The following is a 14,853-nucleotide window of genomic DNA, read 5'->3' as shown; positions in this document are numbered from 1 at the left end:
CAAGCTGTTGGGAAGTTGCCCATTTTGTGACTTCTATGAGTCCAATTATACCTGAGAACATCCACAGGTGTCCAGGAGATGTATAATCCACATAAGGTATACAATATGTTCACCAGGATTCCCATCCCATCTGAGAATGAGGCAGGTACGTGGGGAGAAGCTGCTGCAACAGTAACAACAGCATTATTTTGCAGCATATTCTGCTCCAACCTCAGGGCTGCCTGGTTCATTATGTGAGTTAAAGAGGACCTCTTTTTAGCCAAAGAGGCAAGGTTTATAAACCTGTACCTCTCTGATTTGACCCTTTATTATAATCTCTTTTGGATAGTTGATGTTTTGCAATTTCAATTTCAATCACTAGATGGAAATGTAAGCAAGGAATTGGGTTTTTAAAAGATTAAGCTGCCCTTGAATAGTTTTGAATTGGTGGTTATTTTATGGCCACCTCCATGAAATTTCTACCAAGTGTCCTTTTTCCAAGAATGTGTTTGTTTGTTAGGTTTCATTTTACTTTCCAACATAGCTACTGCTCTGGCATTTCATAGTAATTTCCCATCCAAATACAAGTTGATCTTAGGAGAACCTTCTTAAAAGTTTAATAAATTAGTTGGGTCCGGACGTTGCAAGGCCTGAGTTCATACAGCAAAAAAAAGCCACAAACCTGAATTCATGCATCTCACTAAGTTCAAAGCAGACAACAATTAACCAGTGGAACAACCTGCCTCCAGAAGTGGTGAACGCTCCAAAACTGGAAGTTTTTAAAAAGAGACTGGACGGCCATTTGTCCGAAATGGTGTAGGGCAGTGATGGCGAAACTTTTAGAGACCAAGTGCCCAAACTGCAACCCAAAACCCACTTATGTATCGTTGGGTGCCGGGTGGGCATGGCCCATGAGGTGAGTGTGGTCCATTGGGTGGGCGTGGCCCATTTGGTGGGCGTGGCTGTGGTGGTAATGGCAGACTGGGTGGGATTAAAAAGTTCAATCAATCAATTCCAACTTTGTGAGATTTTTTTTTTACCATGAGAAGTTGAAATTGATTGATTGATTGAACTTTTTTGGGGTTTTTTGTACATGGTGGCGGAGGCCTAAAGCGAAAAGGTTTTATAAAGTCCAGCTGAAGGCCTAGGACTGGGGCGACAGTGCACGTGCCCACAGAGAGGACTCTGCGTGCCACCTGTGGCCCGCGTGCCATAGGTTTGCCACCACGGGTGTAGGGTTTCCTGCCTGAGCAGGGGGTTGGACTCGATGACCTCCAAGGTCCCTTCCAACTTTATTATTATCGATCATCGCATAGTCAGCCAGATGTTCAGACTGGATTTGGCATTTTGTCTGCCTATCGAGTCCTTACCCAGGACCTGGAATAGGCAGATGTGGATGTTTGATGGTATTACAGATATCGTCGCAGGATGGAAGCAGTTCCTAATAAGGCCGCCTTTTGCAATTGACTAATAGCGAATTTGTCAATGCCAATGGTGTTCAATTGGTGCTCCAGTTGTTTTGGGATTGCACCTAAGGAGCCTATTACTATTGGTACTACCCTTGCTTGCTTTTGCCACAGTCTTTCTATTTCTATTTGTAGGTCTTTGTATTTTGTTATCTTCTCCAGTTCTTTCTCGTCTATTCTGCTGTCTCCACGTACACTATCCAGACTTTTTTGTCTTTCTTATCGACAATTGTTAAGTCTGGGCTGTTATGTTGCAGGTGCTTGTCTGTTTGAATTCTGAAGTCCCAGAGCAGTTTAATTTTATCATTTTCTATGACTTTCTCTATTTTATGCTCCCACCAGTTTTTGCTTACAGGCAAATTATATTTTTTGCAGATCTTCCAATGCACCATTGTTGCTACTTTGTCATGCCGCTGCTTGTAATCAGTCTGTGCAATCTTCTTGCAACAGCTTACCAAGTGGTCCACTGTTTCTTCAGCTTCTTTGCATAGGCGGCACTTACTGTCTGGTGCTGTCTTCTCAATTTTGACTTTGTATGCATTTGGCCTTAAGGCTTGATCTTGTGCAGCCAGAATTAGTCCCTCGGTCTCTTTCTTCAATTTTCCTGCTCTTAGCCATTGCCAGGTCTTATTATTATCTGCTTTCCCAGCTATTTTTTTTTCACGTATTGGCCATGTAGTGCTTTGTCTTCCCATGCCTCTATTCTGTTCTTCATTTGGCCTTTCTTGTAGGCCAGTTTGGTCTCTCCAGTAGTCAGTAAGCCTTCCTGGTATACTAATTTCAGTGCATCTTCATCATTGTTCTTCAGATATTCTTCCAAAGCCATTTTTTCTTCTTCAACCAGCTGATGTACTTGTAGCATTCCACGCCCACCTATTTGCCTTGGTAGATAAAGTCTATCAATGTCACTGCGTGGATGAAGGGCATGATTCATTGTCATTATTTTTCTGGTCTGCCTATCCATTGCTTTTAGTTCTGCTTGAGTCCAGTCCACTATTCCAGCTGTGTACCTAATGACTGGGATTGCCCAGGTGTTGATTGCCTTTATGGTATGTCCTCCATTGAGTTTGGATTTTAAGATCTTCTTCACTCTCTTGATGTATTCACCTCTAATCTTTTTCTTGACTTGAGTGTGCTTGATGTTGTCAGCTTGAAGGATACCCAAGTATTTGTAGTAATCTTCCTCATCCAGACTCTTAATGTTATTTTCGTGGGGCATCTTGATTCCTTCAGTTTTCACTATTTTTCCTTGTTTGATAGTAAGTGTGGCAAATTTATCTAAGCCAAACTCCATTGCAATATCTTGGCTATATATACGGACAGTATTGAGCAGCAATTCTATTTCAGATGATGTTTTTCCATACAGCTTCAGATCATCCATGTAAAGGAGGTGGGATAGTCTGGCAGATGTTTTTGATGTTTGATAGCCATGTCCTGAGTTGTTGTTGTTGTTGTTGTTGTTATACACTATGTGTAAACTATGTCTTTTAAAATACATGTTCTGCCCAGAATGAGTCTCTAGCAGCAGTGCCCTGAGCAGGAATCCTGTCACGGAGTTATCCCAAAGGTGCTTTTTCAAAAGGCAGCTGAACTTTCTGTGGGTTTTTTTTCCTCCTGAAGACATTTCCCTTCTCATCCAAGAAGCTTCTTCAGTTCTGACCGAATGGTGGGATTGAAAGAATTTATCAGGAATGAAGGTGAATATATGTCTCCCAGGATACTGTTGCAAGATTATGAGCCGTGATGACTCATATCTATGACGGTTGCGGTGTCCTGGGGTCCTGTGATCACCTTTTCTGACCTTCTGACAATCAAAGTCAATGGGGAAACCCGTTTCACTTAACAACTGTGTAACTAATTTACCAACTGCAGTGATTCACTTAACAACTGTGGCAAGAAAAGTCACAACATGGAACAAAACTCACTTAACAAATGTTTCACTTAGCAAGAGAAATTTTAGGCTCAGTTGTGGTCATACGTTGAGGACTACCTGTAATTTCTAAATGCTGCTCTTAAGTTTTGCTAACAATTGTTTTATTTTATTTTTTTTTTAAAAAAAACGTGTCTTCTATGCCATTTTGTATATTCCTTCTACCTTCCCAACAGCACCTAAGAAATAACAAAGAGGATGGTAGTGATGGCAACAAAAGTAGCCTATACACTGCCAAGAGACATTAAGTTCCTTGGCAGTAGAAACAAAATAAATTAACAATATTTAATACTTGAATATTAAGGATAGAATTGTGCTCAAAGGGAAATGTTTGCTGGGAACACTTCAGTCTAAGGGAGAAGGAGCTTTTGAGAATGGGGTGGGCGGGGGGGGACAGGCTTTATGGATAATATTTTGTTTTCTTTCACAGTCAGGATTCAAACTGTATAATCAACTCTCCTCTCTGGCAAGCCCTTGACTAGCCGAACAAGACAGTGTGCAGGTCTACAGCGAACAGCTACGTGTTTTATGGGAGGCAAAAAATATATAACCAACCCGGTTTCCCTCTTTCCATGGCAACCAAAATTGTCAGGCAAATAGAACAAGCTCCCCTATGAAGAAAGATTGCAATTGTACATAAGAAGGAATGAGATCAGAATTTAGAAAAAAAAATGCAAGCAAGGGGGAAAAAAATATGGACATGCACAGAGTTTTTCATAACGTGGGGAAAGGACATTAAAAGTTTTTTTTCCCCCTTTTTCTAAATACTAGAACACAGGGCATGTACTGAAGCTGAGCAGAGGAGAACTTAAGAGATAAAGTGTCAGTCAATGGAATTCCCTACAGCAGGGGTAGGCAACCTTGGCTCTTTTATGACTCGTGGACTTCAACTCCCAGAATTCCTGAGCTGGGAGTTGAAGTCCACGAGTCATAAAAGAGCCAAGGTTGCCGACCCCTGCCCTACAGCAATATGGAGCAGTGTCCATGAACTCGGATGATTTAGTATATGGAGGAAAAAACTATGGTGCCAGTAATCCTAATGCAATCTGCAGGATTCAGAAACTAGGAGCACCTGCGTACTTTGAGCTAGTGTTTGGTTCTGATAGCAATAGGAAATAGGAAAAGGTCAGGCTACCACAAAAGAAAACTTAAAGGCCACCCTGAATTGTTTAGAAGTGTCAGAAAAACTAAAGGTCAGAATAAGCTAAGATTGGAGAAGCCTATAAAAACAAAAAAGATGCCTTTAGATGTGCTCAGAAACAAACAAACAAAAAAGGATCAGTATGCCGGCTGGCTGATTGAAGGCAAAAGGAGAAGGGAGACCCCAGAGGATGAGATGATCATATAACTGTCATTAATGCAATGAACATGAATTTGGGCAAAGTTCAGGAGACAGTGGGGGACAGGAGGGCCTGGTGCGGTATGGTCTATGGCAGGGGTAGGCAACCTTGGCTCTTTTATGACTCGTGGACTTCAACTCCCAGAATTCCTGAGCCAGCATGGCTGGCTCAGGAATTCTGGGAGTTGAAGTCCACGAGTCATAAAAGAGCCAAGGTGCCTACCCCTGGTCTATGGGATTGCAAGGAATCAGACACAATTTAGCAACTGAACAACGACAAAATGACCAATAAGCTAAAAGGAAACAAAGGCAAAGAGGAGTTATTCATCTCATCTTCTGGTTCAGCCTTCAACAAGAAGGTATCCGGTGCACCAGAAATGATGGAGAACAAGATGAAAAGTCAGCATTGAAAGTTGAGGTTGATAGCAATATAGTTTGGAAATGTCTGTTTGCTTTGAATTAGTTTAAGCCTCCAAAGCAAGAAGAATCAGTTGCTTTGATTGAACTTTATTGTATTACCTTTAGGAGCTCCTGGAGAGCCACAGGTAGTTCTCAACTTACAACAGTTCGTTTAGTGACCGTTCAAAGTTACAGCGGCACTGAAAAATGTGACTTATGACCATTTTTCACAGTGATAACCTTTGCAGCATTCTCCATGGTCATGTGATCAAAATTCAGATGATGAGCAATTGGTTCATATTTATGACCGTTGCTGTACCCCCTTTTGCAACCGTCTCACAAGCAAAGTCAATGGGGAAGCCAGGTTCATTTAACAACCAGCTTATTAACTTACCAACTGCAGCGATTCACTTAATAACTGTGGCAAGAAAAATCGTAAAATGGAGCAAAACTCACTTAATAAATGACTCATTTAACGACATAAATTTTGGGCTCAGTTGGGCTCATCAGTTGAGGACTACCTGTAGCGATGAGACTGATGGTTGGACTAGAGCACACCTCTCTATTTTTAAAAAGTGAAAAAGGAACATCATGACCACTGTAGACTACCCTGTCTGATACTGTTAATTGGGAAGATTGTGAAACAATTGATCTGTAAACATCTTGAAGGTTGTGAAAATTATTAAAAGTCACCACAGATTGTTAGGACCAACTTTTGCCAGACCTTAGGCCTATCCACCTACATTTGCCCCAACACGAGGGCAGTTCATACACTATTTTTTCAAAGACAACAATGTAGAATGTCATAGTCAATCCACTCCCAAAGCTTTGTGAAGGCAACCTTCACCCATTGTTTCTTGTTCTGCTGCAAGAGTGATAAAAGGAGCCATTGCTTTGCAGTGGTTAGAATGCAGCATTGCAGGTAAACTCTGCCCACAGAGTTTGATCCTGACAGGGCTCAAGGCTGTCTCAGCCTTGCATCCTTCCAAGGTCGGTAAAATGAGGACCCAGATTGTTGGGGAAAATATGCTGATACTGTAAACCGCCCAGAGAGTGCTGTAAAGCACTGTGGGGAGGTATATACATCTAAGTGCTATTGCTATTTTCACTTCTACCAGAACAAACTGTGCCAAGAAATCACTCTGCGGAAAATCATTCTGGTAAGTTAAGGGGTGGGAGCAACTGTGCTCTGTTGGCCACCTTAAGCCATATGGATATAGCCTTCCTCTGGTACCTGGCTACTGGTTTTGGGGGGCATTCATCTTTTGGCAACAGCTTTCTCACTATGCCATGTCCCATTATGCCGAACAGGCATTTCCCCATTTCTCTTGCCAATATATGGATGGCAAAAGAAGCTGAGAGAGAAAGGGGGGAATGCTGGTCTTTTGGCTGCCAACATTCAGAAAAGGCCCACCGGGAGGGGAGAGAGAGGGAGGGAGGGAGATGGAGGGGGGAGAGAGGGAGGGGGAGAGAGAAGACTTCTGCTGTCCATCAAACTGACAAGACAAAGGAGCTATTCTTCTTCACTTCTTCCCCACTTCTCTTGACACCCTTGGTTAGAGGAGAGGAAAGGGAAACAACACTCTTTATGCAACTCTTCTCCTGGCACCAAATCTCACAGGAGAACCATTGAATGGCAGGAATGCTGCCTGCAAGGATGTTTCCTCCACAACACAGCTGCCTGCCACTCCCACAACAGCTTAGATGCTGTAGTAGCTAAGGTACAGGGGTCTTTTTATGCACATAACTTTGGTCAATTGGTACCTCTGTAGATGTTTTGCATAGGATTCCTTACAGGGCTGTAAGCAACATTTCCTTGCGGGAGCAATCTGGTTCTGGAAGCAGCCCTGAGACGAAGTCAAGGAGAGGCAGAAAGACTTCAGAAAAAGTGCAATGAAACTATCCAGGGCTTTCTTGCTGTGTTGTATACAGTGCTTCCTCAGGTTTTTTTGAGGAAGACACGGTCAGCTTCGTTAAAGAGCCTACAGAAGAGCTGCTGGTTGCCCGAGGTGAAGCTGCCCATAGGAGTCTTCTCAACACCTTCAACATCCACAGACAGTTTTGGAAGGCATAGAAAGCAGTTTTTCAGCTGCCGCTCTAGGTGGTAAAAGGATCTTTTTGGTACAAAGAGCCCATTTCTTCTATAGAATAGAATAGAATAGAATAGAATAGAATAGAATAGAATAGAATAGAATAGAATAGAATAGAATAGGTGCTATCGGCATACATTCAAATGAAATTTCATTGCATTCAGCTCTCAAAGGGTTACTACCTCTGATATACACTACATAAATATGACAAAAATAAATAAATATGGAATTATGCATATACCCACATATATTATATGACAAACAACAGTCTAGTTTGGGTTATGTGCATGTTGAGAAAAACGAACCTTGTGAGGTTATCAGAGGGATGGCATAGGGAACAAAGCTATTACAGAATCGGGTAGTCCTACTAGAAATACTTTGAAACCTCTTCCCAGAGGGGAGCAACAGAAACAAACCATAAAATAGTTGTCTGGGGTCTCTAACAATGCTTTAAGCTCTAAGCACATAGCACATACAAGGATGGCAAGAGAAGGTGGGAGAATGGGAGCCCATGGAAATCAGTGACCTGACACACAGTAGATAAGTAGGTCTACTGCTGTCAGAAACTGGCACCAAAGGTGGCATTTCCCATCCCATTCTTTTCTCCCAGTGCTTTCAGTGTGGATAGAACCCCTAGTCCAGTGGTAGCGAACCTATGGCATGGGTGCCAGAGGCGGCACTCAGAGCCCTCTCTGTGGGCATGCACGCCGTCGCCCCACTCCTAGGCCTTCAACTGGGTTTTATAAAACCTTTTCGCTTTAGGCCTCCGCCACCGTGTGCAAAAAAAAAGGGTTCAATCAATCAGTCAATTTCAACATTTTGCGGGGAAAAAAAAGTTCTTGCAAAGTTGGAATTGATTGATTGAACATTTTAGTCCCACCCAGTTTGCTGTTACCACCACAGCCACGCCCACCCAATGGGACACATCCACCCGGCACCTGACGATGCATAAGTGGATTTTGGGTTGCAGTTTGGGCACTCTAAAGGGTTCGCCATCACTGCCCTAGTCTCTTTGATGCTCAGACAGAGTAGAAGTGGAAATATAATTAGCATTTCCTATTTCTGCAGACTCCTGAACTAGTTAGCAGCACATGGGTAGAAAAGCCCCAATTTTACCTCAGCTTGGTCAGATGCTTGAGGTATAAAATACCTTGATATTAGTATTCAGCTATAAAGCTAATCCATGGCATTATGCTTAACAAGCTAGTTCAGTGTGAGATGAACGTCATGACAAATTGACATACAATGGCTCAGATTACTAAAAGAGCGGTTATAAATAGTTTCTTTTCAAATTGGAGTCAAATAACAATTTAGGTACTATAAGATTCTTTTCTGGGCTCACTACCATTCAGGTTTTATGTCTTAAATGAAAAGGTAGATTGGATACTTTTAAAATTTACACCTAACACAAAACTGAGTGGGGTACCTAATATCTCAATAAACAGAAATAAAATTCAGAACAATTTTGATGAATTAGAGAAACGGGTTTAAAATAACCAAACTGAATTATAGAATCAAAATTTAGCTGAGTTAAATTAACTAGCTTGATAATGGTACCTGTGAACATGACTTCAAAAATTGCAAACTGAATATAGATCAACCATATGTGGTGCTGCAAAAAAAAAGAGAGAGGCAAATATACTTTCCAAATTATAGGAAGTATTAGTTTCACTTTTTATTTTTGCTTTGGGCATACACAATTTCAAGTATTTATTTCATCTGATAATGAACCCTGTAGGTAGTCCTCAATCTATAACCATTCATTTAGCGACCGTTCAAAGTTACAACAGGACTGAAAAAAGTGATTAAAAACCATTGCAGTGTCTCCAAAGTCACAGGACCAAAATTTGGGGTGCTGGGCAACTGGCATACATTTATAAGAGTTGTAATGTTGTAGGGGTCATGTGATTGCTATTTGCAATCTTCCCAGCTAGCTTCTGACAAGCAAAGTCAATTGGGGGGGGGAGCCAGATTCATTTAATAAGCACATTTCTGCACTTAACAATTACAGTGATTTGTTTAACAACTATGGCAAAAACAGGCTGTAGAATAGGACATATGTCCCTTAACAACCTTCTTGCTTAGCAATGAAAATTCTGGTCCCAAATGTGATCATAAATTGAGGATTATCTATATATGTTTTACAAAGATAAAGATAAGGATCAGATGTTAGGGAGAAACTCATAGCCTCCATGATAAAGATTGAATGTGCAGCTGGGCTTCTCAAAGACAGCAGACCATACATTTTGAAGAATTCCATTCACTTTGAAGAAAAGTAAAGCTATATATAGTAAGCATAGCAACATAAATTCGCAAATGCACACCTGAGTCTAAAATGATCTAACTATCCTGGTTCTGTTTAGCTTTTTTTCTCTATATTTCTCTTCACCTGAAATAGTCCCAAAGATTATACAGAGTGAAATGAACTTGAGAAAGGAAGATGTAAGAAAAATACTAACGTTCTTCAAATATTTATGTATTCATACTTTGAAAAGATAATTGTGCATACCTTCATCTTCTGTGTGACATCCTTCCATTTATTCTTACTCTTCTGCAGGAGCTTCACTGGCTGCCCAGTTCACAAACACTGAGCCTGAGTGGCATACAGCATTAAAAATCAGCTATATTAAAAGCCCCAGAAACTCCATCCCCAATGCCACCGAGGAACACAATTATATAAGCCACTTGATCATCTTCAAATCAATCTCTAGGCCCATTGACAAAACCTTCCAGAAAAGTAACAAGGAGGGGGAAACTTCATTTCCAAGGGAATTATGTTCCAAAATGAAGGAGCCACTACAGAGAAGGCCCTTTTTCTAGATCCCATCAGGTGTACTTCATTAATAGATAGGACCCACAACCAGGTCGATTAATGGGGAGAGCCAGGTCGATTAATGGGGAGAGATGGTCCTTCATGTAAGGCTTTAAAGGTGGTAACCAGCTTCTTAGATTGCATCCAGAAGCAAATAGGCAACCACTCTTCCTGTAGCAGAGTAAGAATAAATGGAAGGATGTCACCCAGAAGACAAAGGTGCGCACAATTTTCAAAGGGCATGTCATGGGATAATGTATTTAAATTACATGAAAGTATGTGTGTTGAATGTTGGAAACAAATGATTGACAATAACCAGCAGTTGACATGAAACCAATAACTGTGAAAAGCAGAGGCATTCCCTTCAGCAGATGTTTTCAAGCAGGGGAATGAGGCCGGCCTGTCTGGGGTCCTTTAATTTTGTTTCCTAATCTGTGAAGTTGAGCTTGATTACCTAGGAGCTCCCTTCCAATTTTGGGATTCCAATTCTGAATTTTAGGAGGAGCCCTCTTATTCTACCATCTTTTACAATGTTAGACAACACCGGATCAACAGTAGAGACCTCCAAGTTTCTGGGTTTTATAATATCCCAGAATTTGAGATGGATACCTAATATTAGAGCCATCATTAAAAAGACATATCAAAGAATGTTCTTCCTGCATCAACTCAGAAAGTTTAGACTGCCCCGGGAGTTATTGATACAGTTCTACAGAAGAATTATTGAGTCTGTCATTTGAACTTCCATAACTGTCTAGTTTGGCACAGCAATCAGGTACTGACTTCAACAGATCATTAGGACTGCAGAAAAAACAAGTGCAACCAGCCTGCCTTCCATTGAAGACCTGTATCAGTGGTGGCGAACCTATGGCACGTGTGCCAGAGGTGGTACTCAGAGCCTTCTCTGTTGACACATGCGCCACCACTACCAGGAGCAGGTCCATCAGTCCACCACCACCACCCGGAGCAGGACCCCCACTCTGCACATAGGAGGCAAAGTGGCCGACTAGCAAGCTCTAGTAGAGGTGGTAGAGCAGAGGTCACCAACCATTATCGATTGGTGGACTGGAAGGAAAGGGAGGGGGGAAGCATTTTACATGCATGCATGTGCACATGGAGCTACGAGCACACACATGCTGCAAATGGGACGCAGCTAGTGCCTGCGTGATACTCACTAGCCCTGTCCCGTTCTTAAGTGGTGCAGAGCCTCGTATCTGCACTCTGCAGTGTGGTGACAGCCGTTTTTGCGCCTTGCAGCCAGTGGCCCATTTTTGCGCCCCCACTTTTTGCGTGCCAGAGACGGCACTCAGAGGCACCTCCCTGCCCCCTCCTGAGGGCACCACAATGCTGACGTGGTCCTGGCACTTTGCAATAAATAAGTGGGGTTTAGGTTGCGGTTTGGGCACTCGGTCTCTAAAAGGTTCGCCATCACTGACCTATATACTGCACGGGTCAGAAAGTGGACTGAGAAAATACCTACAACCCACTTCATATCCTGGACATAAACTGTTTCAATTCCTCTCCTCAGGATGCTGCTATAGGGCATTGCATGCCAAAACAACTAGACACAACTAGTTTTTTTCCCTTGTGCCATCGCTCTGCTGAACACCTAACTACCACAGTACTTATATCTGAGGATGTTTACCCATGTGGTATGGCTGTATTATCCTTCTCATTTTTTCTACTACCTTCTCCTATTGGTATCTTATGATTATATTACTTCATTGTTTGTACCATATGTACACTGAGAGCTTATGCTTGTGTGTCCAATCACACTTGGCCAATAAACTATTCTATTCTAATCTGTTCTTTCTATTCTATTCTGCATAGTCACCTGTGTGAGACGGGCAACTATAGGCATCAAATAAATAAGCTGGTGGTTTGTGTCACGTATTCCTGAGTTGACATAACTGGTTGCAAGCAGTGCTATTTCAATTTACAATTAGTCTGTGGTATCACTTTCCTCCTAGATCAGCAGCAATAGAAGAGATGGGCATGGCCTGCTTTCTGAAGGGTGGGTGGGATAAAGGTTATTAAGATTTCTAAACTTGTGTGTGTGGTGATGGATGCCTGGAGAAATGTCACTTGCCACCACATACCCTCAAAGCTGTAATGTTCTGGTGCTGCTAAGAGCTTGGCTCAAGATAAGAACTGTAGAAAGATGTTAATGTTGCTCAAAAAAATGAAACGAGGGGGCAGGGGACCCCTTCTGCCCTCTTTTAAGAAGCAAAAGATTCGGGGGGGGGGAAAGACTTGCAGACAAGTTGGGCAACCTCGGGGGCTGCGAGCTAAGAACCAAAACCATCTCCAGTAGCTAGAGGAGGAAGTGGTGGATGTTCCGTTTCCTGTACAACGAGGAGCTGATATCACACACAAGACTGGGTGGGACTTTATTTGCAGGCTAAGGCGCTGCTTGCTCTTTGGCTAGCTCGCTCCTCCGCTTCTTGACCATCAGCTGTTGCTCCTAAGCGCCGCACCCGGAGGAGTTCGCCTTTTTTCCACATCTCGCATCTGCATCCAGGCGCCGAAGCCTCGGAGGGAAGGATTTTTTTTTCTCGCCTGCCCTGCGCGGACGGCTTCAGGAATCGCCTCTCCGCCAGGTAGATGAGCGAAGCCCCGGGGAGAAAGCGCAGATGTAGCCTTCTCCCACGCGGTGCGTCTTTGCCTCGGCTGCTCCAACGCGGAGCTCCGACGCGCCGCTTCTGCGTTCCGCCCATCCCGGCTTCTTGCTTTTCCGCCCGATGAGTCCGGGCGAAAAGTCGGAGGTGCGGGAAAGAAGCAGGGATGGAGGGCAGATTCGGCTTGGCGTCGGATCGCTGGCTGGCAAATCGCCACGCGAGGGGGAAAGACCGAGATGTTGCAACCCGGGAATTGGGAAACGAGGACCAACCGGTGCCCGGGCTTAGGAGGCTTGACGGATGAGCCTCCACCCCAGCCAGAGCAATCGCGAGACAAATGGATGAATGCTTTGCACTCACCCCAAGCGTTGCGCGCCGTGTCTCTCTGGCTCGCATACAAGCGTGTATGAATGGGAGTGAGTGGCAACTCCTTGCAAATCGCTTTCTGCTGTAGCTGCATTAAAATGTATTTAGTGCCACCCCAGGTTTGCATTGTCCGGTTGTTCGGGCTGATTCGAAATAGGCGTGAATGCAACCCAGTCCATTGCGCTCGAGATGGGTGGGGGAGGGGAGGAGGACTGATTTTTTTTTCTATTTCTCTTATGCATTTGTTCTCTGCAGCCCCCTTTGTTCAGATCAGGCATGTTATATAACAGCAATAACAATAATAATAAGACTGATGATGATGATGATGATGGTGTGTGTGTGTGTGTGTGTGTGTGTGTGTAGATGGAGAGATTTGATTCAGATTCAGATATATTTACTAGGATGGGGGAAAGAGAAATTCCACCCACCCTTAAAAATGTCTCGTGCTTGGTATATTGCCTGTTAAAACTTACTTTTGCTTCTCTCCCTAGAGAAGCCGGCTGGGGGGCAAAACGGGTGGTGGAAAGATGAAAAAATTGTCAATTGGCTCCATCATTGGCAAATATTTCTCCACCTTCTGGGGATTTTGGTTGCTGCTGAGATATTGGGTGGATATTGGGAGAGCTGGGATGGATAGGAAATCCACCAGGGTGAGAAAACCTTATTTTGTTTGATCACATCATGTTGGAAGTGTAAAATAACCAAATGGGTGTGAGGAAAGAAGGCTTTGTATTTATTTCTGGACCAGTGGGTAGGTAGTAGGTTTTTAAAGTGGATGTGTAGAATGAATTAAGCAGCCTGGCTGGGTTTCTCTTGAAAGCAAATGGATCCGTGTTCCCTCTTTATTCTTTTCCATTCATAAAGCAGGCATGGGTGCATCTTTGCTGAATTCTGAAATTGTGGAAATAAGGCTTAGGGGTGAAACTATTAACAAAAGGTCATGAAAGAAATTTCAGACTGGGAGAACAAAGGCTGAATTTAGAAAACCCACTTGTTAATCTTTGTGGAATGGAAATTAGCTTCTTTCCTGCTTTTATTTCATTTGTTTTAAAAGCCGGAGATTAGCTTCTCAACATATTTTCCCCCTAAACCCCCTTTATTTTTCAAAATAGCACTGAACAATGCAAATGTCTCATTTTTTTTCTTGTGGGCACCTTCTTTTTTAAAAAGCATTTTTAGAAGAAGGAGACATGACATGGACCAAATGTGAAACTGTTTTTAATTCTGATTTCTTAAAAACGAACATGGTTTGTTGACAGAAGAGTCGGAAGTAACCATATAGCAAAATAAGCATTTTTTTTTCTCTTTTTTTCTGATGTTGAAACTCAGGAGCCCAAATTTGCAGTGCAATATCTGCTTAGAAATGTCCCACTGAGTTCAGGGAGGGTGGAGTGGTGTGAAATCTAATTTGCAAGGCAGCAACTCTGAGAAATAAACTGCAAAGAGAAAAAACAATTTACAAATCCATTTATTTTTTATGAAATAATCTCTGTGTCCTCTCTCCACTCTTAGCTTTTCTCACATTAATCATGCATTATGGTAACTCATAAAAGTTAATGGTGTTGAGCATCTGGCCCTATCAGTAACCACTGCACAAGGTACCTGTTGTTTCTTGTCCATAAGGGGAATCATTTGTAATTCCTCCTCCCTCCCACAATATATTTAAGTGATTTCTGCAGTGACATCAAATCCCCTGCTCTCTCTTGTGAGCAGTTATCAGCCTGCAAGCTTCCTGTTATCTTAAGAAAACAGCATCTGTAGTAGCTTCTCCTGGCCAACAGCCAAAGCAGCCCCTAATTTTAAAAATAGCATAAAATTGCAGTCCAGACACAAAATCATCCTCTTTCCCCAGCTGCT

The 14,853-nt window shown here is 42.7% G+C and overlaps 1 protein-coding gene across 1 annotated transcript in view; it reads left to right on the top strand.

Moving 5' to 3' along the window:
- Window positions 1-12,389: 12,389 nt before the first annotated feature.
- GNG2 (G protein subunit gamma 2) overlaps window positions 12,390-14,853 on the top strand; it is a 53,726-nt gene continuing 51,262 nt past the window's right edge. Inside the window, exon 1 of the mRNA XM_039320927.1 lies at window positions 12,390-12,612. The gene's annotated coding sequence lies outside the window, so the exon portion shown is untranslated. The remainder of the gene's footprint in view (window positions 12,613-14,853) is intronic.

The sequence above is a fragment of the Crotalus tigris genome, unplaced genomic scaffold (assembly GCF_016545835.1).
Source record: "Crotalus tigris isolate CLP2741 ecotype Arizona unplaced genomic scaffold, ASM1654583v1 scf7180000017605.3043972, whole genome shotgun sequence".
In the NCBI taxonomy this organism is placed as follows: Eukaryota; Metazoa; Chordata; class Lepidosauria; order Squamata; family Viperidae; genus Crotalus; species Crotalus tigris.
Note: the sequence above shows the minus strand (reverse complement) of the source record. Positions and strands in the feature narration are given on the sequence as shown.